Source organism: Sorex fumeus, unplaced genomic scaffold, assembly GCF_029834395.1.
Source record: "Sorex fumeus unplaced genomic scaffold, SorFum_2.1 ptg000036l, whole genome shotgun sequence".
Lineage (NCBI taxonomy): Eukaryota > Metazoa > Chordata > Mammalia > Eulipotyphla > Soricidae > Sorex > Sorex fumeus.
The window spans coordinates 6,306,961-6,333,414 of NW_026606093.1; the positions used below are offsets into that span (position 1 = coordinate 6,306,961).

At 40.3% G+C, this 26,454-nt stretch overlaps 1 protein-coding gene across 2 annotated transcripts in view; it reads left to right on the forward strand.

The window, feature by feature from the left end:
• The first annotated feature begins 254 nt into the window (after nt 1–254).
• Nucleotides 255–26,454, forward strand: part of CNTN1 (contactin 1) — a 359,681-nt gene continuing 333,481 nt past the window's right edge. For both annotated transcript variants that reach the window (XM_056117746.1, XM_056117747.1), the window contains exon 1: nt 255–339. The gene's annotated coding sequence lies outside the window, so the exon portion shown is untranslated. The remainder of the gene's footprint in view (nt 340–26,454) is intronic.

Genomic DNA, 26,454 nt, shown 5'->3' on the forward strand with positions numbered 1-26,454 from the left:
TTTCCCTTTTCTCTCAGGGTCCTTGATCCATCCAGTAGCAGCCGGTTCCAGAGAGGATAGAGACCCTTTGCAGTTGGGCTGAGCGTCGGCCCCTGGCTCCGCAGACGCTGGGCGGGCGTGAGAGTGATATGCCGTGTCTCCAATCAGAGAACAGCTTTCTTTCCGATTCCCGCCCCCTCTATCTCCCGGCCCCAATAGCCGCCCGGATAGGTGGGTTCCCACCCAGCACCCGGGGGGTGGGGCCTCCTCAGAGCGAGGGGCGGCCGAGGCTTTGCAGCTGCTGCGGAAACCTGTAGGATAAGGTGTGGCCGTGCCGCGGCGAGCAGGAGCTGGGAGCAGGTAGGAGGCATCCTCTCTGCAGGGAGAGCCGAGAGGCTCGTCCTCGACTGCTGCCGCCCCCGCGCCCCGCCCAACCATCTCCCAGACCCCTGCGGTCCACCCCGGGAATCGCCCGCCCCTCCATCTCCCAGAGCCCTATGGTTCATCTTGGGAATCGCTCGGGAAGGTCGCGACTGGAGGGATGCGGACGGCGCGGCTGGGTACCGGGCAGGAGGGATGCTGACGGCGCGGCCGGGTACCGGGCAGGAGGGATGCGGACGGCCGCGGCCGGGTACCGGGCAGGAGGGATGCGGACGGCTGCGGCCCAGGGACCGGGCAGGACGGGGCGGCTCCGGGAGGAGCCGAGCGAGCCCGCATCTGTGTTCCAACTTCTCAGAGGCCGCGGCCGCCTACTCGGGGGATAACTCGGGGGATTCCAGGAGCCCTGGTGGGGAGGGGATGTCTGGGCAGAAGTGTCAGGAGCCGGAAAACCCCTGAACCTCTGAAATCCCAAAGAGCTTTTTCTTCTCTCCACGTCAGTCTGTTCTTTCTCATTTTCCCTTTCCTACTTTGCACCTAGATTAGCTGGGGAAACAGACAAAACCCAAAAAAACCAAACGCCTGGGAATTGAGCTGAAGGGGTGAGGGATCCCCTACCCCAAGCCTCTCGGCTGAGAATTCGTTTCGGTTCAGAGAGGAGTTGGGTGGGGCGCGGGAATCCTTTCGGCTCGAAAGACATTTTCCGATGGATGACTTCGGTATCTAGAGGAAGCGTGCCCTGCTCTGCCCGCTGCAGACGGTGGAGGACAGGTGGCGAAGGCTCCTTCCCACCGTAAGCGGCGTTGCTTTTCGGGAATCACCTTTCCTAGTAGTTGCTGAAAGGTGAGCTTAGCCTCGGGATTCCTCCAGAGTAAAGTAATCGTGAGCCGATGGGCTTCCAGCGGCTGCCGTCAGCCTCCGGAGGTACAGCATCTGGAATAATGAGGCTGGCCGAGACCAGCTCCTGCTGGAGTCAAATGGTTGGAAACGGAAGAACTGCAGAAAAATTGGACACCGCATCACTCTCAGGGACAAATGACACCCTGCTCTGAAAATTACTGAAAAATTGGGGCGATGGGAAATGAGAAAGATCCTTTTTCATTTATTCATGCGAAATCCAGCTTGAACCACATTTTGCATGTGCACGTCTCCAAGGTGGAGCTATAAATAGCTCCTGCACATTCAGCCCTGCTTGCCTTTCGAAGCAGTCTAAAAGTGCTCAGTGGGAGGGGCTGAAGAAAACCAAGATCTCTTTTGGAGTAAAAGCTGGAGAAAATACATGCAGATTTGAGGAAATACTGCAGAAATGGTTCTGCAATTTACAAGATCACGATTTTCCAAATATTACTTGAAATCTATTAGAGTGCCCTTTAGACTTCATTCATTCCCTTGTTTATATGGAAACTTGCTAACCCGAAATGCAATTCAGATATCGAATAAACAAACACATATCATATCTGGGTAATTTATTAAATTCGTCAGAGAGAAGACTGATTAGTTTATTACTGTATCTTGGTTGTTTGATAGTAAATTTGAGTGTTAACCTGTAAGCAGCAGCATTTGGGGCAGAGGAAGTAAACTAAGGGAACATTTAAACTTTTTTTTGGGGTGGGGTCCAGGCCCAGAGGTGCTCAGGGCATACTGGCTCTATATTCAGGAATCACTCCTGCTGGGACCAAATAGCACAGCAGGGATCTAAGGCCTTGGGGCACCAGGCCTGTCATACTACTGCACTCCAACCCGAACCTTTAAACTTTAGAAAACAAACAAACAAACAAAACCCCTGATATTTTACATCCGATTTCAGCATTTTTATATCGGTACTGATATATATCTTTTTACAGAATTTACTGGTGGGCCTGAGATTTAAACTGTGCTACAGTTTTGAATCATACCTAAGCTTTGTGGACTATGTTACCTTTTTCCATTTCCTAGAATTATTTGTTGAAAAAATAACTTGATTATAGAGTTATTTGATGATTTTCATTTTCTTAGATGAGAAACTAAGGTTTAGAGACCACGATGTGGTTAAGGTTCAACCCAAATATTCCAACAACCTGCTGTGAAAGATATAGCAGTTTTGCCTCCGATAGTTTGAAGCTTCCCTTAGTCTGGAAAGGAAATTCTGTCAATATTGATTCCAGTAACACTCCAGGCCACACTTTTTCAGTGTTAGTTTTATATGCATCTTCATTTACTTCTGAGTTTCTTTGTGTGTGTGTGTGTGTGTGTGTGTGTGTGTATTCAAAGGTTCTTCCTGGCTCTGTGCTCAGGAGTGACCCCTGTGTGTCCTTGAAGGATAGTATGTGATGCCAGGGATTCAGACTGGGGGCAGCAGCATGCAAGCTAAGCACTTTACCTCTTATATTAGCTTTCTTGCTGATATCTGAGTTTTTATTATATAACAAAGTGGTAATTAACTATACAAATGAAATTTTTGGCATTCATGAAAAAAAAGCTCAGTATTAAAATTCATGGGTGATATGATATATTATTAATCACTTATGCATGCAATATAAGAATATAAAATGGATGACTAGATAAAGCAGAATAAAAGACACACCAGTTGTTATTTGTTGATAGTTCTGTCAATAACAGAGTGAATGTTACTTGACCAGAAGGGGAGGGTCATGGATGGGAGATAAGATAGGGGTGTTAGAAAAAAGAGATAGAAATTGAGCTAAGAATCTGTAACAGAAACAAACTTTTTGCACTATTTCCACCTAGCTTGACAGGATAGACTTTTGGCTGTTGCCATAATTTTTAGAGTCAAACCCTACGTGGAAGAATTTGATTGGATGGATGACCAAGCTCTGCCTCGATGGGATTAAGATCTCTACCAGAGATGTAAAGAACAGGGATCCTAGGGCTGCAGAGACAGTATAGTTTAAGCCTTCTGAGACTCCTACTGGGGTTTGATCTGGGGCTTAATTTCAGGCACCCTTTTAACAAAGTTGTTTAAAAATCACCTACTAGAATTTATTCCTGAACTCCCAAAGCCAGGAGTAAGCCCTGAGCACTCCTGGGTGTGGTTCCAAAACCAATTGTTTTCCAATCTATGTCTTAAGAATCTGATGGTACTGGCATAATAACTTTGAGAGAAAAAGAACAAGTACCTTCTAAGAAAGATCACCTAAGTTTCTTCCATTTTCTGTTATTTCTGTTTGCTCTACAGTAGTGATTCGGATGCCCACAACCTAAATATGTTCTTTAAAAGGACTGTAACTGCTTTTTGATTGACATATGCTTTCTGGAGTGGTCTGTGTACCTTGATTTTTTTTTTTCTGATTTCTGGATTCCAGTCACATTCTGAGCAGAGAATTCTCTAAACTAAGATTAGAAATAAACACATTCCCAGATGGGAAAAATTCATGATAAGATATATTGTTTATTTACTTGTTCAGCTATGAAAAATGGAATATGAATGGCTGAAGTATTTGGTGATAGTATATTAAATTTTTCTTATTTGATTAATCTTGGGCTGGAGCGACAGCACAGCTGGTAGGGCGTTTGCCTTGCAAGCGGCCAACATGGCTGACCGGAGTTTGATTCCTGCGCCCCTCTCGGAGAGCCTGGCAAGCTACCGAGAGTATCTCGCCCGCATGGCAAAGCCTGGCAAGCTACCCATGACATATTCAATATGCCAAACACAGTAACAACAAAGTCTCATGGTGGAGACGTTACTGGGCCCGCTCGAGCAAATCGATGAACAGCGGGAGGATAGTGATAGTGATAGTGATTAATCTTATTTGACTAAATTTTTTTTATTTGGTTCCTTCATTTAGGCCCTCACTTAAACTGGGTGATTACTGCACTTGGTATTGAATGTAGGGGGTTGCAAGAAATCTGTTTTAAAATAGATGATCAGTACATGCTTAGTCTGTATATCTATTTTATATACTGTATATACCTGTGTACTTTCTCTGACACAAAAGGTTGCAAGTGGAAAAAGTTTAAACTTTTAGGTCTCATTTAGGTCACATAAGATTGGTTTTGCCAAGGGAGGGAAACAGCAATAAAATGAAAGGCACTTTGAAGAAAGTGATTGTAATAGACCAAATTAGTCAGTTTGGGATTACAATTCTAGCCTTCAAATATATCTGAGACCTCTACTTTTCGGCTGGTAACTAAATACTTCATTGAGACTCAGTTTCCTAATTTATACAGTAGGAAAAATTGTCCCTGAAAATGAAAGCTAGCACAACTTTTAAAGATAATTGATTTAAAGTAATCTGTAACATTGTGCTCAGTGTTTTATCTTCTCTGCTCCCTGAGAAGCAGGAACAAACAAAGCAGTCAGTGGAGTTACTTATTATAAAGTATGTAATTATTAAAAGTAGTATGAGTAAAAGTCAAAGGTTCGGTGTCAGTAGTGAACTAAAACACCAATGTGGAGAAAAATGGGCATCCAACTCGGGGGCAGAGGATAACAGCATAAATCCTATGCTTTTCATTTGTAAATCTAATTGCAGTCAGTCTCATTTTGTTGCTTAATTCTCATTTCTATGCTTGATTTGTCTTCTCGTTAGACAGGAAATGTAATTCAGGTTAAAAAAAAAAGGACACACTTTTATATGCTCCACCGCAGTTCTAAGTAGGCTCAGTGATTCTTAACAAGGAAGCATTGTCAAATGAAATGTTTGAATGAAAGCAGGAATAATATGAGGATAATCTATTTATTGAAATAAGGCTATGTATTAGAGGCTATTTTTGGAAACTTCCATTAGCTAGTTTATACTGTTCATTAGAAGTAATGTTTATCCTTTTATGATTGTTTCAATTTTCCAATAGGGGTTATGTATTTTCTTGTATTTTGTGGCCCTTGAAACTGATTAAAGACCATATAACTGAATAAATGACATCTTTCCTCTACAAAACATCAATGTAATTGCCTTATTAAAGAATTGTAAATTGGTCATTATTCATATAATATCACTAGAGCCTATTTTCTCTAAGTCTTCAAGTTTAATATTTGTTTTCATTTTATTGGGTATTATGTACAGTTTCCTTTTTATTTGCTGTTTTCTATAGTGTTAATCCCTTTGAATTTTATGTCCTGATTTCACAATGACATAAGTGAGTGGCTAAGAACATAGACTTTGGGAAGAAATATATACATACATATTAATATCATTATGCACATAAGTGCATTTTTGAAGTCAACTGATAATTTTAATGCTTGAGAATTTTTATGGGGTTTTCATTTTTAATATTAAATAAGATATTAAGTGAAACATTTGAAGTAGGAGCTGGGGTCAGAGAGATAGCTGAATAGGCTGAGTAATATTAATAGACTATAAATAGAATCTCATTGTTTTATTGCCTAGAAAATTTTATGTGCCCAGCTAAAAGTTCAGTAGATACTGTTGAGGGTGCTAGCGTTGAGTTGCTTTCCTTCTTCGAAGTGGGATTCAATTTACATATATCATGTATATATCCCATGTAAAGTGGCTCTTAAGAGATGTAAACTATATGCTCAGTCTACTAAGATATCAAAATTATGTATGTGATTCATAAAGCACATAATACCTTAAATCTTTCTTAAGCTACTGCTATCTATTTCAAAAGTACCATAGGACAGATCATACTACAGAAGATATTTATGACCAGGTTACTCAGACAAAAAAGTCCACATTGTTTGCACAAATTCTTATGTGACTCAAGCACTAAATCTGCTTTAGCCTGGATAATACATATAGTTCTTATTTCACAGGATAATTACTTCCCTTCGTGCTTGATTTTGATGATGTAGACTTGATTGTTTCATCATTTTTCCTGTTTTGCTTTATCTGATTCAGAAAATGCTTAAGCTTCCTTGGTTCTTCAGAACACTTAAATTAGAGCTATATACAACTTTCCTTGAAACCAAGCTTGTTCAGTTAAAACTGTGTGATTTGGGCTGTTTACTTACTCCTTTGTTTCTTAAATCTCCTGTGTAGAAAACGAAAATGTTCAAAATTCAGAGTCCCAGCTTAAGAAGCCATTTAGACACAATCCAAATTAGGTGACTTGTTAGTATATCAAGTAGTGTGTCAGTCTCATAAATACAATATAAATTAATATAATTTATAATATACGTATACAAAATAACTGGTAAAAGTAAACAATAAAAATTGGTTACAATAACATGCCTTCAAAGTACGTTCTTGTTCTTTTAATCATCTTTTTAAACCATACTTTATCAGGTTCCCTAACAGACTGTCAAGATAACTGTCCATCCTTCTTTTATTTTTCTGTTTTGGAATTTAAAACAATTTTTTAAATTGAGTCACCTGTGAGAATATTGCAAAACTGTTCATGATTGAGTTTCAGTCATACAATGTTCCAACACCCATCCCTCTCCACCAGTGTAATTTCCCAGTACCAGTGTCCCCAGTTTCCCTCTCACCCCTTAAAGCCACCTCCCCCCCACCTCTATCTGCCTCTATGGCAGGAACCTCTCTCTCATTCTCTTTCTTGCTCTCATTTTCTGACCATCCTTCTTAGATACTTCTTTTCTAAAACAAAACAAAACATACATTTCAGGACTCCCCTCTTCATTGGAGACTGAATACTATTGTAAACCTTTAAAAGGTTTCTCCTCAGAAAGAAACTTATCTCCAACAAATCAAGTCAGAAATGGTAATGACCTCATAGGAAACTGCGAGCTCTTCCACTCTTGTCCTACCTCTGACAGACAGGCTAGAAGCCCTCTTACTCCCCAACTCTGCCCCTTTTCCATAGGAATTGACTTCGAAAAAAAAAAAAAGACATCTGTCCTTTTCTGTCTCAAAGCATTTTTTCAGGGGGCAAATGAAGTCTAGGGAAAGTCCCCTGAAAGACGCCTATTTAAATTCTCATACCTGAAACGACTCACAGGCTGAGACTGCCTTGCTAGCAGCGTCAGCTTGCTTTCCACCGTCCCAGTCATTCTATTCTTGGGATAGGCTCAAATCATTTTATCAACATTTCACTTCCTTCTCATGATTTGCTGGGAACGTTTTATATACAATTTATTCCCTTCTCAGAATTGGCTACATTTTTGTAGCCAGTTGGCCTACTCACCTACTTACCAGAATAAAAAAAAGCAGAAACTTCCCACTTAAGCAGCCCAAATACAGTTGAAGACTCCCAAGACTATACTAGACAATTCTCTCTCTTTGGAGACACTCCTGTGTTAGTATGACCAGTGCACATTCTTTTAGTAAGTTTACTTTGATCTCACCTTAACTGTCTTATTCTTCTAGCAAATTGTTTTACCACCAGACCTGGGTCCAAGCTCTTCACTGTTTACACTCATTGCCCTTCTCATGGAAGAACTCCTCAGATGCATTCTCTACACCGAAGTCACCTTTAAAAAAAATCTTATCAGCTTTCTCTGCTGAAAAATTATTTGATAAGTCCTATGTTTTTCCTGTAAGATGCTCAAAGTTCTTTGCATTTGCTCTAAAATCCTTTTGTAAATGGCCCTGTTTACTTTTCTCAATTAATTGCTTATTCTCACCTCTTCTATTTCCATAAGACCAGATTCATGGAACTGTTTGCATTTTTGTGTATCAAGTTCTTTTTTCTCCTTTCTAAATCTCTTCTGTCACTTCATATTCTCTCTACAACCAGAAATTGCCAGTTTCCTCAGCAGCTCTGTAACTTATTCTCTACTCATTAACATTTTCAAAAAGTTAAGAATTTATATATCTATCTTGGAAATCAGTCAATAAAAGCTAGACACAGTATCAGTCTTTACACTTTTTCAAGAACTATCTTCCTGGTTTGTGAGTGTAAGACTAACATGATAAAAATTTTAAATGAGCTGCTTTATTATGAGAAGCCATGTCTAAGACACTAAATAATTTCCAAAAGGTAAATCAATGTGTAGTTCTCTTTTAAATAGCTACACATTTTATAAGGAACAAGAAATATATAGTTACATGGATAATACATATATATTACACATATATGTATAATTTTAGCTGCTTTGCAAATAAATATTGGCAAAATTAATCCTCCCTTTCCTTCAGCATTAAAAATATAACATTGGTAGATAAAAATATCCAGTAGTTTACAAAATATGGTTACAGATATAATCTTATTTGATTCTTCACGACAGTTCTGAAAGTTACATCAAAAGTCCTAACTATCCAAGATTCTTAAAAACAGCTCAGAAGTGGCAAATAATAGTGGCAAAGTTGGACAAGAAGATAATTGTATATTATCGTGTATTTTAGCTAAGGAAATACTATCCTTAGCTAAAACCATCTTATTTGATATTAAAATCCCATTTTTTTCAGTAAAAATTCACTGCCTAACACCTGCATATAGTTTTTTTGGTGGAAGGGGAGCTGGTTTGAGCTACATTCAGCTGTGCTCAGGCTTGCTTCTGGATCTGCACTCAGGGGTTGTTCCTGGCAGGATTCAGGGGACCATACAGGGTTTTGCAAATTAAAGTTAGGTTGGCTGCCTGCAAGGCAGTTAAAATTGCAGTTAGATTGACTTTCAGCTTAACTTTCAGACTTGTGAAGAATCAAATGAGATTATATCTGTAATCATGTTTCGTAAAGTACCGGAGATCATACGACTCTACCTGCTGTACTATTTTTCCTGTCCCCCCTACATATAAGTTTTACTTAGACTTTTGATAATGTGAAAAGAAATCAGTAGTTTTAAACATTGTATAGTTTTTGACTGATCTTTCTGATGCAATATACTATGTTTATATATATCTGTCCCTATATTTATCTTTCTGTCCACATACACCAAAGATTGCCCACTTTGTTGCATTTTTTTTAAGGAACCCAGATTGTAGAGTCACTGCCTCCAGCTCTTCTAATATTCTTAATTAAGCAGAAAATATTCATTCTTTAAGTAGGCTCAGCATACAGTCAAGTGAGTGAGATGTATGTTTCAGAAGTAGTGCAAGTGTTGAAAAATAAATTTATGAAACATGTGTAGTTATACACCACACAGATCTGGTCTAGTTTGAAATTTAAAATACTGTAGCATAAGAGTGATATTTTGTATCTTCTCTGAGTTTCAGTAATTCACAACAACCATTTATTGAGCATTCACTTAATTTTGAATTTTGTTTTAAATGTGTAGTATTTAATCATCTCATAACATAACCAAATGCAGTGAAGTAGATTTTATTATTTTTAACAATTTGCTGATGAGAAAAATTAAAGATAGTAAAATGCGAATGATTAGACAAGTTAGAATCACATCCAGGTTATCAGACTCCTATGCCTAAATTATTAATATTATTCTCCCTCTCCTTGATACCTATTTTTGATATTGTAAGTTATAGTTTTTTTTCTGTTTAGGACTTGGAGTGTTACTACAGAGAGTAGCATGCTTGCCTTGCACAAGACCGACCTAGGTTCAATTTTCAGCCACAAGTGTTCTCTGAGCACAGAGTCAGGATTAAGCTCCAGCACTGTAAGGTGTGGCCAAGAAACCAAAAATACAAGATTAAGTTTATTTATATCTTAAGTGGACTGGAGAGATAGCACAGTGGGTAGGGCGTGTGCCTTGCACGCAGCTAACATGGTCGGCCTGAGTTCGATTCCTCCGCCCCTCTTGGAGAGCCCGGCAAGCTACCGAGAGTATCTCGCCCGCATGGCAGAGCCTGGCAAGCTACCCGTGACGTATTCGATATGCCAGACACAGTAACAACAAAGTCTCCAATGGAGACATTACTGGGCCCGCTCGAGCAAATCGATGAACAATGGGAGGACAGTGACAGTGACAGTGATATTTTAAGTGACATTATCTATCTCTAGGGAGTCAAATAAGCTTAACATGATACAAGAGATGAAAACTTTTTTTAAAAAAATTTTTATTAGTGAAACACCATGAGGTACAGTTGTAGACTTACAAACTTTTGTGCTTGGGTTTCAGTTATACAATGATCGAGTACCCATCCCTCCACCAGTGCCCATTTCCCACCACCACGGATCCCAGTATCCCTCCCACCGCCCATCCCCCCACCCCACCCTGCCTCTGTGACAGGGCATTCCCTTTTGTTCTCTCTCTCCTTTTGGGTGCTGTGGAGATGAAACCTTTTTGGTTTTAGTTATTAATAATGGAATATGTTAATGGGTTATATGAAGTAGTTTCCCAAGCATGAATGATGCGATTGCGTTGTGCCAAAAAAAAAACAACAAACCAACATTATTTTAACTTTGAACATAAGAAATTTGCATGTTTTCAACCTTAATTTTCCTTCTAACACTAAAATAGGTATTAATTCTGCCCTAATTATGATAATATTTCATTGTCATGGATTCAAAAAGTAAAGATTTGTAACTCTTGACAGTCAGGATTCACTGAGATATAAACAATACATTTCAGATTATAACTTAAATTATATTGTAGAGCAGAATCTTATGTGAGATAAAAATTCCTATCATACATTATTTTTATATATTATTCAGTATATTTTAATTTTGAATATTAAAACATATCTGCAGTTCAGATTTACTCTCCTTTTGGCTTGAATGTTTTGTTTTAGAAATTATCACAACTCTTCTTTTTATAAACTTTTTTACTGAATCATTGTGAGATATACCCGTTCTATAAAAGCTGTTCATGATTGGATTTCGGTCATACAGTATTCCAACACCCATCCCTCCACCAGTGTACATTTCCCAGCACCAGTGTCTCCAGGTTTCCTCCCATCACCCCCGACTTCCCACCCCTTGCCTTCCTCTATGGCAGATGCTTATCCTCTCTTTCCTCTCTCTCTCTCTCTCTCTCTTTCTCTCTCTCTCTTTCTCCTCTCCCTCTCTCTTTCTCCCTTCCTCCTTTTTGGTCATTATGGTTTGCAATATTGATACTGAAAGGTTATCAAGAATATCCCTTTCCTACTTTTAACCCTCAGATCTTGTCCAGCGTGATCATTCCCAGCTGTTATTGTCATACTGGCCTCTTCTTTATCTTACTTACCCTCAGCTCCCCACACACTTGTGATTAGTTCCAACCAGTCCTTCTAACCCCTGTTTTCCTTGACCATGGATATTAGTCTTCTACTATATATTTTTTTATATGCCACAAATGAATGCAGTCGTTCTGTATCTGTCTCTCTTCTTCTGACTTATTTCACTCAGGAACATATGAGGTGTTGGAGATCGAACTCAGGTGGGCTATGTTGCTCTGCTGGCTATGTTGGCTGGGCTAGGTGGAAGGCAAGCATCCTACCCTTATCCTATTGCTTCCACACAAAGCTTAGTTTACTTATTTTTTATTGAGTCACCGTGAGATATACAAAGTTGTTACAAAGTTGTTCCTGATTCAGTTTCCATTGAGATACAACGGTCCAACAGCCATCCCTTCACCTTGCACATTTCCTGTCTCCAATTTCCCTCCCATCTGCCTCCCCCCACCACCTGGTCCCAATTTTTTTTAACACTTTAAATTGAATAATAATATGTAAAAGAATATAGAAAAGGTCATGATCACGATCATCCTGTTATTCATTGATTTCCTTGAGCAGGCACCAGTAACGTCTCCTTCTTCCTAGCCCTGAGATTTTAAAAGAGCCGTATTCAATGCTGTTTCAGGGTTAGGAGAATGAGACCCATCATTGTTACTGGTATTTGGCATATTGAGTACGACACAGGAAGTTTGCCAGACTCTGCCCTGCGGACAGGATACTTTCAGTAGCCTGCCGGGTTCTCCAAAATAAGAACGAGATAAGAAGATGTCGCATGGCCGCGAATGCAGCCGTGCGCCTCCAGGAGCTGGGCCCCATAGTCTCTGGGTCTTGACTGTTGATGGGACCACCTGGCGCCGGTGGCAGCTGGTGGGTGTGATGCCTACCTATTGGAAGATGGGCGATCTGGGTGGAAAAGGCACAGTCCTGATCCGAGCAGGCTTGGAGATCTCAGCCCCAGGACCCACATGCCTGGGTTCCTCTACCGGTTCCTTTATGCATGAGGCTTGTCCAGATGTGTGAAGAGTGGTCTCAGCGTGGCTGTGGCTGGTTCTGGAGGTCTTAGGCTGTCAGGGTTCTGCTTGGGGAGGGGAGGGAAACTCAACCGCCCCCTACAAGGGGCCCTGGTGAGGACAACGAGGCGTGGGGTCAGGAGACTCTAGAAAAGGTAAGTTCAACAAACTAAGAAAGTGCACATACAGGGGCCAGAGGTGTCTTATGGTTCAATGGTATCCAGTACATGTCTTAGGTATGGAAAGTTCTTCATAGGTTCAGTTCCCCTTCTCTGTCTCTGTCTCTGTCTCTGTCTCTGTCTCTGTCTCTGTCTCTGTCTCTCTCTCTCTCTCTCTCACACACACACACACACACATGCACACACACGTACTTCTCATATACTAGAACCAGCATACAGTTCAAGGTAAAGAATCTAATTGGCACCCAAAGGCACCTGTTTTTCAGCCTCTCCTAATTACTATCACTACTCTTTTCTAGGGCTGGAGTGATGGCACAGCGGGTAGGGCATTTGCCTTGCACGCGGCCAGTATGGCTGACCTGAGTTTGATTTCTCCACCCCTCTTGGAGAGCCTGGCAAGCTACAGAGTGTATCTTGCCTGCAGGGCAAAGCCTGGCAAGCTACTCATGATGTGTTGCCAAACACAGTAACAAGTCTCACAATGTTACTGGGCCCGCTCAAGCAAATCAATGAACAACGGGAGGATAGTGAGTGATAGTGATACTCTTTTTCCAGAGGATAACTTCCAACATTAAAATTGCTATGACTATTGCTGAATAGAAATTGCCAGTTTTTCCCAAGTTTCGAGCCAATCTCCAGTCCATCAGTCCACCTATGTATATGTATGGTATATGTGATTTAAAGCTGCTCTCTGGCTTTTGTAAACACTGGACATTACTTTTTTTTTTAATAGATCCTTCTAGTGAGTGGAGATATGTGGAGGTAGATACTTAATTTTAATTTGCATTTTCTTTCTTAATAAGAAGTCGAACACCTTGTATGTTTTTATGTTTTGGGTTAGTTGGATAGTTAGTTGGATATGTAGTTTCAAAATGTCTGCTCAAAGTTTTGTCCATTTTAATATTGAACTGTCTTTTCCTTATTGATTCTTAGGAGGTTTCTGGTGTATTCTGAATTTGAACCCTAAGAATACTTGCAAATATTATTTCCCACTCTATAACTTAACTGTTACTCTCTTAATATTGCTTTTTAAAACAATCAATGAATGGTTTTGTTTAATAAATCATTTATTATAAGTCTTAGAAGATAGCCCTTTGAGTTGTCTTTCTGTCCTCCAATTTTAATACTTTTAAAGAGTATCTCTTCATGTAGCACTGTAGCACTATAGCTCTGTCATCCTGTTGTTCATCGATTTGCTTGAGCGAGCACCAATGACATGTCCATTGTAAGACTTGTTGTCACTGTTTTTGGCATATTGAATACACCACAAGGAGCTTGCCGGGCTGTGCCGTGCGGGCGGGATACTCCCGGTAGCTTTTCGGGCTCTCCAAGAGGGATGGAGGAATCGAACCTGGATAGGCCGCATGAGAGGCAAATGCCCAACTCGCTGTGTTCTTGCTCCAGCTCTATCTCTTCATGTACTTTATACATTTCTAGTCATATCTAAATAGCTTTCTAAGGTCAAATTGCTAGTAGATTTAAATTGAAAATTAAATGTCAAAATTTTAATTTCTACATCCGATTATAAATTAAATGTCAGAACTTCAAAAAATTAAATGTCTAAAATATTTTAAATTTCATTCCTTTTTACATGTTTAATTGACCAAGTCTACTATTTTTGAATAGCATAGTTTTAGAAGGGTGATATTTTGGATATTATGTTAATTTATAATATTCTGTTACAAAATATGATTTTTTTTTCTGTTTCCACTAGGGAAGGAAGACTTAAGTTTATAAACCTTTTTTATTTATTCATTTTGTTTTAGGATTACCATATGTCTGGTTTTCAAACTAAGGCTTTTTGAGATATGTAAAATTTTTATTTTTAAGTTGTAGGGGCACAATGTTACTATGCCATTCTCATTACAAACATTACAGGATATCCTTCTCCACAGTTCTATGATACTTTCAGTATACTTTTATTCTTACTAAGTAATCTCAGTCCTATGAACAAAGAATAAAGGTTTCTTTCCATTGGCTATTGGTACCTTGTTTTGTGAGTGATACCATTGAGTGATTGCATTTCTTCTTTCTTTTTTTGAAATTTTAATTTTATAAAGTTGTTGACAATATTTGATTATATTTAATATTTGAGCACCAATCCCACCACCGTAACACCTTCCCACCACTATTTTTGGGATGTTTCCATCAAGAACACCAACTCCTGCCCCAAAGCAGAACTGTAATAATTTGGTATTGTTTGTTATGAATAAACCTCTGAAAGTTATCCAAGAAAGTTTCCTTTGAGGAGAGTGTGTGAAGATTGTTGTATTTCACCAGGAGGTCATTAAGACCTGCTATATGAGATCACTAACATGTTGTTGAAGGTTGAGCCTTGTGTGCTTATATTCATACATATGTATATATATATATTATGTATACACACACATATATAAAAATATATTTCCCTCTGAGATTGGTTGGCTTCTACTTTAAACCCCATCAAATATGGTGCACAACTCCTGGAGTATGAGTCGTGAGATATGAGATGTTGTGGCTCTGCGGTCCAGGGATAGGTTTACCTGTGGGTGAAGCCTGGCCTGAGTGTGAGGAGAGCAGCCATGAGCATGGTGGAAGTTGAGTTCTGGAGGTTCTCGGCAGCTGGAGCTGTGTCCCTTGGGGAAGGGTGGTGCCTCACCCGTCCTGCTCCAGGATTCCCCAAATGAAGCAGCTTGGCGTGGAGTCCGTTGGCATGGCTATGGCAGTGTCATTTTATGCTCTCTTCCAGATGTACATATTTTTAATGACTGATTTATTTCTAAAATAGGAACTTATTTTTAGAGGCAGGTGCTATGAAAGGAATAAAATATTTTTTCTGAGGTCCCCAGAAATAGTACAGAGGGTAAGGCAACTACCTTGCACGTGGCAGACTCAGATTCCATCCTCAGCATCACATATGGTCCTCAGAGCACTGTAGAGTAGAATCACAGAGTGCAGATCCAGAAGAAACCATTGAGTAGTGCTGGGTGTGTCAGTAAAACCAGTATTATTTATATATATATTTCACTTTATCACTTGATATTGCGTTACTCATCTATCTGCTCAAGCGGGTGCCAGTAACGTCTCCATTCATCCCTGTTGCGTGCTAGCGTAGGCCAATGGCATCTGCTCGTTCTAGGAACACAAAGAGCCTCAAATAGACCGTTCAGGGTCTTGACAAGAAGTCTGACCATCTTGTAGGTGGGTGGCCATATGATCTTTTGACATCCCATGGAATCCAGTCAGTAATGGCTCTAGTCCAGCGGTCATCTCTAAATCTCATTTACATGTCCAGCCCATCTGATTTTCGATGCCTTGGCAAACGAGACAGGGTCCCTGATTCTTGAGTGTTGATGGAGATCGGAACTCCAGATTCTTGCTCTTAATTGAGTGAAGCGTGATACTCCAAGCATAGCTCTTTCGATTCCTCTTTGAAAGACCCGAATAGCATTCTTATCCTGTTTTCATAAGGCCCAGGTCTCTGAGGTGTATGTTAATGTAGGAAGAACAGTGGAATTGAAGAGATATGCTCGGAACTGGAGGTTATTCCTTCCATGCTCTTGAAGGCATTCCAAGCCACTCTCTTCCTCTTTTTTTATATATATATATGATATATAATTTTATAATTTAATTATATAATGATATATAGAAATATTCATTAGGTAAAGGTAAGGTAAAGGCCCTCCCGTTGATCGTCGATTTGCTCAAGTGGGCCCAGTAACGTCTCCATTGGAGACTTTGTTGTTACTGTGTCTGGCATATCGAATACGTCACGGGGAGCTTGCCAGGCTCTGCCGTGCAGGCGAGATACTCTCGGTAGCTTGCCGGGCTCTCCGAGAGGGGCGGAGGAATCGAACTCGGGTCGGCCATGTTGGCCGCGTGTAAGGCGAACGCCCTACCGCTGTATGGGCTGGAGCGATAGCACAGAGGGTAGGGCATTCGCCTTACACGCGGCCAACATGGCCGACCCGAGTTCGATTCCTCCGCCCTTCTTGGAGAGCCCGGCAAGCTACCGAGAGTAAATCGACGATTTGCTCGAGCAAATCGACGATCAACTTTTTTTGGGCTGGAGTGATAGCACAGTGGTAGGGCGTTCGCCTTACAAGCGGCCAACATGGCCGCCCCGAGTTCGATTCCTCAGCCCCTCTCGGAGAGCCCGGCAAGCTACCGAGAGTATTCGATATGCCAGACACAGTAACAACAAAGTCTCCAATGGAGACGTTACTGGGCCCGCTCGAGCAAATCGACGATCAACGGGAGGGCCTTTACTTTACTTACTTTTATATAGAAATATATAATTTAATTATATATAATATATATGATATATATAATTTTTTCTGAGTGACTTTTAGAGAGATTTCTAAGAACATTAATAAGGTTTTTTATGGTTTACTAAATTCTCAAAGTTACTGTGCAAAAGAATGAATTTGTTTACAAATTTTCTGAAGGGAAAACACCAGTTCAAATTCTTACATTGACAATATTTATGCATTATTTTATAATATTAACTCTTATAGTGGATTTTTATTCTGGGTAATTTTCTCAAATATAAATTGTAATGTGTACTCGAAATTTAAATACTTAAAGTTACATTTTTATTCCATCTATTTGGAATAAAACAAGGTATAAAGAAATTATGATATAATACTCATGCTGGGCTGGAGCGATAGCACAGTAAGTAGGGCATTTGCCTTGCACACGGCCAGTTGGCCAACCCCAGTTCAATTCCTCTACCCCTCTTGGAGAGCCTGGCAAGCTACCGAGAGTAACTTGCATGCCTGGCAAGCTACCTGTGACATGTTCGATATGCCAAACACAGTAACAACAGGTCTCACAATGTTACTGGGCCTGCTAGAGCAAATCAATGAACAATGGGAGGACAGTGCTACAGTGCTACTCATGCTGTGCTTTTATTTCGAAAACCAAAATTGTCTTTCTGTTGACTGTTGATTTTTGTTAACATACTTAAGTATTTCCAGTGAATGTTTTTAGATTTAAGTAGGTCACTTAATTAAAGTATTTCTTGAGAAACAACTGAGAAGCAGTGAGACAAGTGTTAACACACCTTTCTATATTAATTAATTCCTTTTTCTTTTTGGAAGCACCCCCAAAAGTGTTCAGGATTTATTCCTCTTTCTGTGTCCAAGGATCCAAATTCCGCAGGATGGATATGTCGTTCCCAAAGTTCTCCCTTCTGAAATCCGACATGCCATCTCATCAGTAAAGAAACAAAGAGCACCTGACTCAGACAAGGTCAGACCTGAACACCTGAAGAATCTACCGTCAGTACTCATCAGTACACTGGCTCGGCTCTTCACATGCTATCTGTCTGAATGCAAGGTTCCGTCCCAGTGGAAAACTAGCAGAATTGTACTACTTTACAAGAAGGGAGACATCCACAACATTGGCAACTATTGCCTAATCTGCCTATTTTCTGTCATCTACAAGCTGTTCACTCGAGTCATCCTGAATAGGATTGGCAGAACACTAGATGAAGGACAACCATGTGAGCAAGCCGGGTTCCGAAAAGGATTCAGCACCATCAACCATATCCACATGATAACCAAGCTCATTGAGGTTTCTCGGGAGTTCAAGATGCCACTCTGTCTAATATTCATTGATTTAAAGAAGGCCTTTGATTCTGCTGAAGAAGTGGTCATTGAAGCCCTAGCCAGTCAGGGCATTCAAACTCAATACATTAGGATCTTCTGTGAACTGTATTACGGATTCACTATCAGAATCTCACCATTCTACAAAAAAGTGATCATTGATGTCAAGAGGAGTTCGGCAGGGTGATACTAATTCACCAAAATTCTTCAGTGCCACCCTTGAGAACGTCATGTGATGACTGGAATGGGAAGGAATGGGAGTGAAGGTAGGTGGTCGGCAACTATACCACCTCCGCTTTGCTGATGACATCATTCTAATAACACCAAACATCAGCCAAGTGGGACAAATGCTGACCGACTTTGACCGTGAGTGTGGAAAGTTTGGGTTACAGCTGAATCTCACAAAGACAATGTTTATGAGAAACAGTCTTGTTCCTGACGTTCCATTCACTCTCAACGGAATGACCATCTCCGAATACAACAGTTGTGTGTACCTAGGTTGAGAAGTCAACATGACGAATGACCTGGCACCTGAGTTGCTCAGGAAGAAGAGAGCTTGGAAGCTTCAAGTTCCGCCTTCAAGGCTTGGAACGCCTTCAAGAGTGTTGAAGAAATAACTAACAGGATGAAGAACCTCCAGCTCCGAGCACATCTCTTCGATTCCACTGTTCTTCCTGCATTAACATACACTTCAGACACCTGGGCCCTACGAAAACAGGATGAGAACGCTATTCAGGTCTCTCAAAGAGGAATTGAAAGAGCTACGCTTGGAATATCAAGCTTCACTCAAATGAGAGAAAGAATTTGGAGTTCCGATCTCCGTCAACGCTCAAGAATCAGGGACTCTGTCTCGTTTGCCAAGGCATCGAAAATCAGATAGGCTGGACACGTAATGAGATTTAGAGATGACCGCTGGACTAGAGCCATTGCTGACTGGATTCCATGGAATGTCAAAAGATCGCGTGGCTGTCTACCTACGAGATGGTCAGACTTCTTCGTCAACACCCTGAACGATCTATTTGAGGCTCTTCATGTTCCTAGAATGAGCAGATGCCATTGGTCTATGCTAGCATGCAACAGGGATGAATTGAGACGTTACTGGTGCCCGCTATAGCAAATCGATGAGTAACGGGATATCAAGTGATCAAGTGTCTAAGGATCACTCCTGGCAGTGTTCAGGGTCATATGCAAGGCCAGAGATCAAACTGGCATTAGCTGTATGCAAGGCAAACACCTTGATCCTCTACTAGGAAAGTAGATTCTTTTTGTTTAGTTTTGAGGTCTCAAACAGTGGTGCTCATGGCTTATTCCTGACTCTGCTCTTAGGAATCACTCCTAGAGTTTCCCTGGGGACCGTATGCAGTATATGGATCAAAATAGGATTTATTGCTTAGAAGACAGGCACCTTAATCCTTGTCCTATATCTCTGTCCCTTAATTCCGATTTTTATTTTTCAAAATTTTATTTGTTTTCTTAAGTGATCAAGGCTCACTGTTCTCAGGGGACCATATATGGTGCCAGGCATTAAACCTGGCCAGCAGCGTGCAAGATTTTGAAATGAGGAATAAAGATGGTTGTGGTGCGGCAAAAGTGCTGAAGGAGAGATGGCAGCAGTCAGTGCTCTGTACAGCTCATGGGACCGCAAAATTTCTGATGTGAATCAAAACCACAATTTATCACTTCCATCAGAGGAAATGGCCTATATTAAATGGCCTATATCAAAGACTGGAAACAAGTGTTGGCAGGAATATGGAGACAAATAATTATGGTATACTGTTGGTGAGAAATGTTACAGGAAAGAGAGCTGGAGCGATAGCACAGCTGGTCAGGCATTTGCCTTGCACGTGGCCAATCCGGGTTCAATTCCTCCGTCCCTCTTGGAGAGCTCGGCAAGCTACTAAGAGTATCCTGCCCGCACGGGAGAGCCTGTCAAGCTACCAGTGGTGTATCCAATATGTCAAAAAACAGTAACAACAAGTTTCACAATAGAGACGTTACTGGTGCCTGTTCGAGCAAATCGATGAACTGGAAGAGGACAGTGCTACAGTGCTACAGAACATGTTTTGATACCCTGGTATGGAGCCCCATTCCTTCAAGTAGAAATCAAGAACATCTCTATGTTTAAAAACACAATTCACATCTATTTCTTCGTTGAAACTGCAACTTAGCTGCCTATAGAAGTTACTTCAGGGATTTTTTAAAACATCAATCAGTTTCAAAGCTGGAGTGAAATTAATTTCTTAGACGACAATTTTGGCTAAAATAAGAAGGCTCTGGCATTGTCAAAAGTACACAGTGAGTTAAATTTATGAATTTGCAAGAATCAACTCTTGACTCACAACTGGCTTTATCTGAAAAGAAAAAAAATAGGACTGTTAGAAAAGAATAAGCAAAGTAACTAAAAATTTTTGCTCTCCAGTTATTTCTCAGGACTGCAGGGAACTGCAGTGATATCTACTGGTTAGTTTGGGACTACATTCTGCGACCAGTTCCCCAGAAAAACCCAGATGTACTTGTATGAGAGAAACAGCATAGGAAAATTTCCACTTCTCCCTGAATGAAAAGGTATTTTAATCTCAGGTCTGAGCACTGAAAAGAAATCTAAAATACAAGCAACAGCATTGCCCTCAGTTTTCAGTGTGTGTCTTGGCCGAGCCGGGTTCGATTCCTCTGCCCCTCTCAGAGAGCCCAGCAAACTACTGAGAGTATCTCGCCCAAAAGGCGAAGCCTGGCAAGCTATCTGTGACGTATTCATATGCCAAACACAGTAATAAGAAGTCTCAAAATGGAGACATTACTGGGCCCGCTCCAGCGAATCGATGAACAACAGGAGGACAGTGACAGTGACAATTGTTTTATTTAGTCACTATGAAATTACAAAATTACTCATGGTGGAATTCCTATTTTTAAAAAGGATACTGAACTCCAGAATATTTTTTTTAGTTTATGTTAATAGGTATGGAGACATTCTTGCTGTGCTTAGGAGTTTATAATTTTATATTTTAAAATCTTTATAATTTTAGATTTCTTAGCTTAATTTATACATAAGCTAGTCCATGAATTTTTAATCTGGTCTTCCTCCATAACTTTCTGTGAAATATTCTGGAAGATGCTTCTAATAATAATAAATGCTCTTTAAGATATTGCCATGTTGGGCCAGAGAGATAGTTCAGCATTCTCTTCGAGATAGAAGAATTTATTCCATGCAAAATAGAGTCCAGGAATATCAAGTACCTAGGAATCAACAACAGAGTAAGAGCTATGCCATGAAAACTATCAAAACATTTAAAAAGGAATAAAAGACCTAAGAAAATTACAAAATATAAAGCACAAAAGTAGAGAGAGACTAAGAAGGAAAGTCCCTGCCATTGAGTCAGGTGGGGTGTGGGTTGGTGGGCGGGATGATAATGGTAGGAGAGAGACTGGGGACATTGGTGGAAAATGTACACTGGTAGAGGGATGGGTATTGGCACATTGTATGACTGAAACACAATCATGAAAGTTTTGTAACTGTACCTAATGGTGCTTCAATAAAAATAAAAAGGAAAATGGAAAATTGTTTTATGCTCTTGGATTAGAAGATTCAATATTGTCAAAATGACCATTTAACCTAAACTACTATATAGATTCAGTGCAATCCCTATCCAAATTCAGACAGCATTCTTCAAGAATTTAGAATAGTCCATAATAAAGTTTGGGTAGAATCACAAAAGACCCCGAATATCCAAAACCATACTGAAAAATAAGAAACTTGTAGTGGTGGTGGTGGTGCTGGTGGTGTTATCTCAGAGCCTCTAACTTAAAACTATACTACAAAACCATAGTGATCAAAAAAACATGGTATTGGACTAAAATAGACTCTAACAAATGGGTCATAATAGAATACCCAAAGACTAACCCTCATATATTGTCAGTTAATAGTTGACACAGGTGCTGAGAGCGTCCAATGGAGTAAAGACAACCTGTTCAACAAATAGTGCTGGCAAAACTGGATAAGCACACCCCCCTCCCCAAATTAAAACTGGATCCATATATCATACCTTACACAAAAGTAAATTTAAAGTGGAGTAAAGACTTGAACATCACACCAGAATCTATAAAATACATTGTGGACACTCCAAGAACTGGACCTCAAGCGGTGTCTTCAATGATAGAAGGCCATTGGCAAAGGCAACAGAACAAGAATTAAACAGATGGAACTACATAAAATCAAAAAATTTTGGTATGGAAAAAGAAGCATGGGCTAAAACTTAAAGACAGCTAACTGGATGGGAAGAATACCTCATTCATACAATGTAGTCACAAAGATCAGAAAAAAAAAATCCAAAAACCCCATCAAAAAATGGAAAGAGGAAATGAACATGGACTTCTCTGAGGAAGAGCAACAGGTAGTTAACAGGCAGATGAAAACTGCTTACCATCACTTATTATTAGGGAAATCCAAATTAAGACAGTAATGAGACACCAACTTATATCAGTAAGAATAACACATATCAAAAATCCTGTGAACACTCTGTGTTGGTGGGCATATGGTGAAAAAAGAATTCTCATCCATTGCCCCTGGGTAGTTGTCTTTCTCAACCTCTATGGAAAACAGTATGGAATTTACTCAGTAAACTTAAAATTGACTGACCATTCAACTAGTAATTCCACTTTTGGGTATTTATTTACAGGTCAGAAAAATATTCATTTAAAAAAATGTATGTGCAACACTATTCATTGCAACATTCAGTACAATAGTGAAGGTTTGGAACCAACCTAGCTGTCCAACAACAGATCAGGGGATCATGAAGACATGGCATATATACAAAATAGAATACTACAGAACTTCAAGGAATGATGAAATCATGCAATTTTACTGCAACATGGTTGAAAATAGAAGATACCTTTTTAACAAAATAAGTCATAAGAAGGACAAACATAGGATATCACATTGGATGATAAGATGATATATCTTATTCAGAGTAACTGGATTAGGAGAGGCAATGGCTGAAAGGAGGGATTTGTAAATCATTGTTGGTCCCAGAGTACATTTTGGAGAAGGAAAGCTATAGTGTGAAGGGGAAGTGGAGAAAAGATGGATGAGAAGCAACAGGGACAGGAGCCAGGCAGATTCAGAATCATCAGTGATGTTAAGGAATGAGAGCGGTAAATAACCAAACCACGGAGTCAACAACACTGAAATTACAAGACCCAAACTTTACTGAACATAACAGGTGCTAGTCAATATGCACCAGGCGGGGGTTGTTGGTGGAGGGGGGCAGTAGGAGAGGGAACCTGGAAACGTGGTGGAGAGAAGTTGGAAATGGTGGTGGATGACTGATAGAATATTGGATGTCTAAACCCCAACTTTGTATATCTTTGTATATCTTTGACTATCTTTGTAATTCATGGTACTTTAATAAAATAAAATGTGGGATTAACAAAAGGATATAATAAAATATTCTATATTCAAGGATTGGAAGAATCAATGCTGTCAAAAATGACCATAGTACCTAAATAATTCTACAGATTCAATGCAGTTCTCATACGGACACCATTAACAGCCTACCAGGACTTAGGAAAATGGAATCATAAAATACCCTAAATAGTCAAAATCATATTGAGAAACAAGTAGTTTGTTTTGTGTTTTGTGTTTTGTGTTTTTTTTTTATTTTTACTGCATCACTATGAAATACAGTTACAAAGTTGTTATTGATTACATTTTAGTCATGCAATGTTCCAACATCCATCATATCACCAGTGTAAATTTTCCAACACTAATGTTCCCAGTTTCCCTCCTGCCACACCTCCCTAGCTACCTGTGTGGAAGGCACTTTTCTTCTCGTTCTCTCTGCCTCTTTTCTTTTCTTTCATTTTGGACATTATGGTTTGCAGTGCAGGTACTGGGCGGTTATCATGTTTGTTCCTTTATCCACTTCTCAGCATATAGTTCCTTTCTGGAGTGATCATTTCCTACTGTCATCGTCTTAGTGGTCCCTTCTGACCTCTCTCCCCAACACTTGAGGCAAACTTCTAATCATAGACCAGTCTCGTCCTTGCCCTTGTTTATACTGCTTTTGGGTTTTAGTCTCATTCTGGTTTTTTTTTTCTTTTTGGGTCACACCTGGCGATGCACAGGGGTTACTCCTGGCTCTGCACTCAGGATTTACTCCGGGTGGTGCTCAGGGGACCATACGGGATGCTGGGGATAGAACCTGGGTCGGCCGTGTGCAAGGCAAACGCCCTACCCGCTGTGCTATCTCTCCAGCCCTGATTTTAGTCTCATTCTATGTTTTTTTTTATTCCACAAATGAGTGCAATTCTGTCTGTCTCACTCTTTCTGACTCATTTCACTAAGCATGATACTTTCCATTTTTACCATTTATAAGTGAATTTCATGACTTCATTTTGCCTGAGGACTGCATAATATTCTACTGTGTAGATGAACCAATGTTTCTTTATCCAGTCTGTTCTTGAACACTCTCAGGTTCTTCCTGGATGCTGGCTATTGTGAGTAGTGCTGCAACGACCATACGAAGTGAAAATTGTGTTTCTGCTTTGTGTTTTTGGGCCCCCAGGGTATATTTTCAGAAGTGATATTGCTGGATCATATGGAAGTTCAATGTCTAGTTTTTTGAAGAATGCCCGTATTTTCCAAGAAAGCTGGATCAGTTGGCATTCTCACCTATAATGGATGAGAATACCTTTCTCCCCACATCCACTTTATTTTTTTTTTGATGTGTGCCAGTCTCTGTGATGTGACATGGTATTTCATTGTTCCTTTGATTTGCATCTCTCTGATGGTTAGTGAGGTAGAACTTTTTCTTTCTTTTTTTAAAAATTTTATTTATTTTTATAAAGTTGTTCACAATAGTTTGTTACATTTAATATTACACCACTAATCCCACCACTATCCACCTACCCACCACCATATTTCAAATGTTTCCACCCTGACCCTGCTCCCAAAGCAGGACCTAAATAATTTATTTTGTATTGCTTATTATGAATAATCCACTAAAAATGATCCAAAAATTTCCTTAGAGGAAAGCGTGGGATGATTGTTGTATTTCACTCTGGAGCCATTAAACTCTTGTATAAGATTACCAACATGTTGTTAAAGATTGAGCCTTGTGTGCTTATATATCATGATCACAATCACGACCATCCTGTTGTTCATCGATTGCCTTGAGCAGGCCCCAGTAACGTCTCCTTCATCCTAGCCCTGGGATTTTTTAAAAAGTGCCATATTAAAGGCTCTTCCAGGGTTTGGAGAATGAGACCCATCATTGTTACTGGTATTTGGCATATTGGGTACACCACGGGAAGTTTGCCAGACTCGGCCGTGTGGGCAGGTTATGTTCGGTAGTCTGCCATTTTGTCCAAAGTAAGAATGAGATAATAAGATGTCGCGTGGCTGCGAATGTGGCCACACGATTCCAGAAGCTGGGTTTTATAGTCTCTGGGTCTTGGCCGTTGATGGGATTACACTGCGCCAGGGGGCCAGTTGGTGGGTGTGACCCTGCTTACTGGAATTTGGAAGATCTGGGTGGAGGATGCTCAGCCCCGATCCAAGCAGGCTTGGAGATCTCAGCCCTGGGACCCGCATGCCTTTGTTCCTCTGTCGGTATCTTCATGCATGTGGAAAGTGGTCTCAGCATGGTGGTGGCTGGTTCTGGAGGTCTTTGGCTGCCAGAGCCCTGGTCGGGGCGGGGAGGGAAATTCAACCCGCTCCCCTCCCAGGGGCCCTGGTGAGGACAGTCAGGCATGGGGGCAGGCGACTCTGCTTATATATATATATACACTTATATATGTGTGGGTATATATACATATATAGCACTGTAATTATAGCACTGTCCTTCGGTCGTTCATCGATTTGCTCGAGCGGGTGAAAATATATATATTTTCACCTCAAGATGGGTTTCCTTCTACTTTACACCCCTTCGATTGTGGTGTGCTACTCTTGGTACCTCAGTAGTGTAGAGTATGAGATGTTCCTTCAGGAATTCTAAAATTTTAAATATTCTTATACTGTTGAGCTTAATTTAATTTTTTTTCAACTGCGTGGTGACTTTGGGGCCTGGAAGCATCTCTGTGGTGCATTGTTGTATTGCTCTCTTCTGAGAGATTTATTTGGATGTCTCTGGATTATAGCCCTTAGTGAGTTTATATGTTGCTAAAGGCAGTTCCTTGGCTTGACTGCCACGATACTGGAAACACAGGAGGATGGGGGAAGGTCGCCCATTCTAGACTCCAAGCAAGCCTGGAGATTTCAGTCACTAGTCCTGCATACCTGGGTTTTTCAATAGATTTCCTCATGGATGAGGCTAATCGTACCCTGTGGTGATTGGCTAAGAGCATGGTGGTGATTGAGTTTTGGAGGTTTTTGGCTGCTAGGGTTCTGTTGGGGTGGGAAGGGGAACTCACTCAAC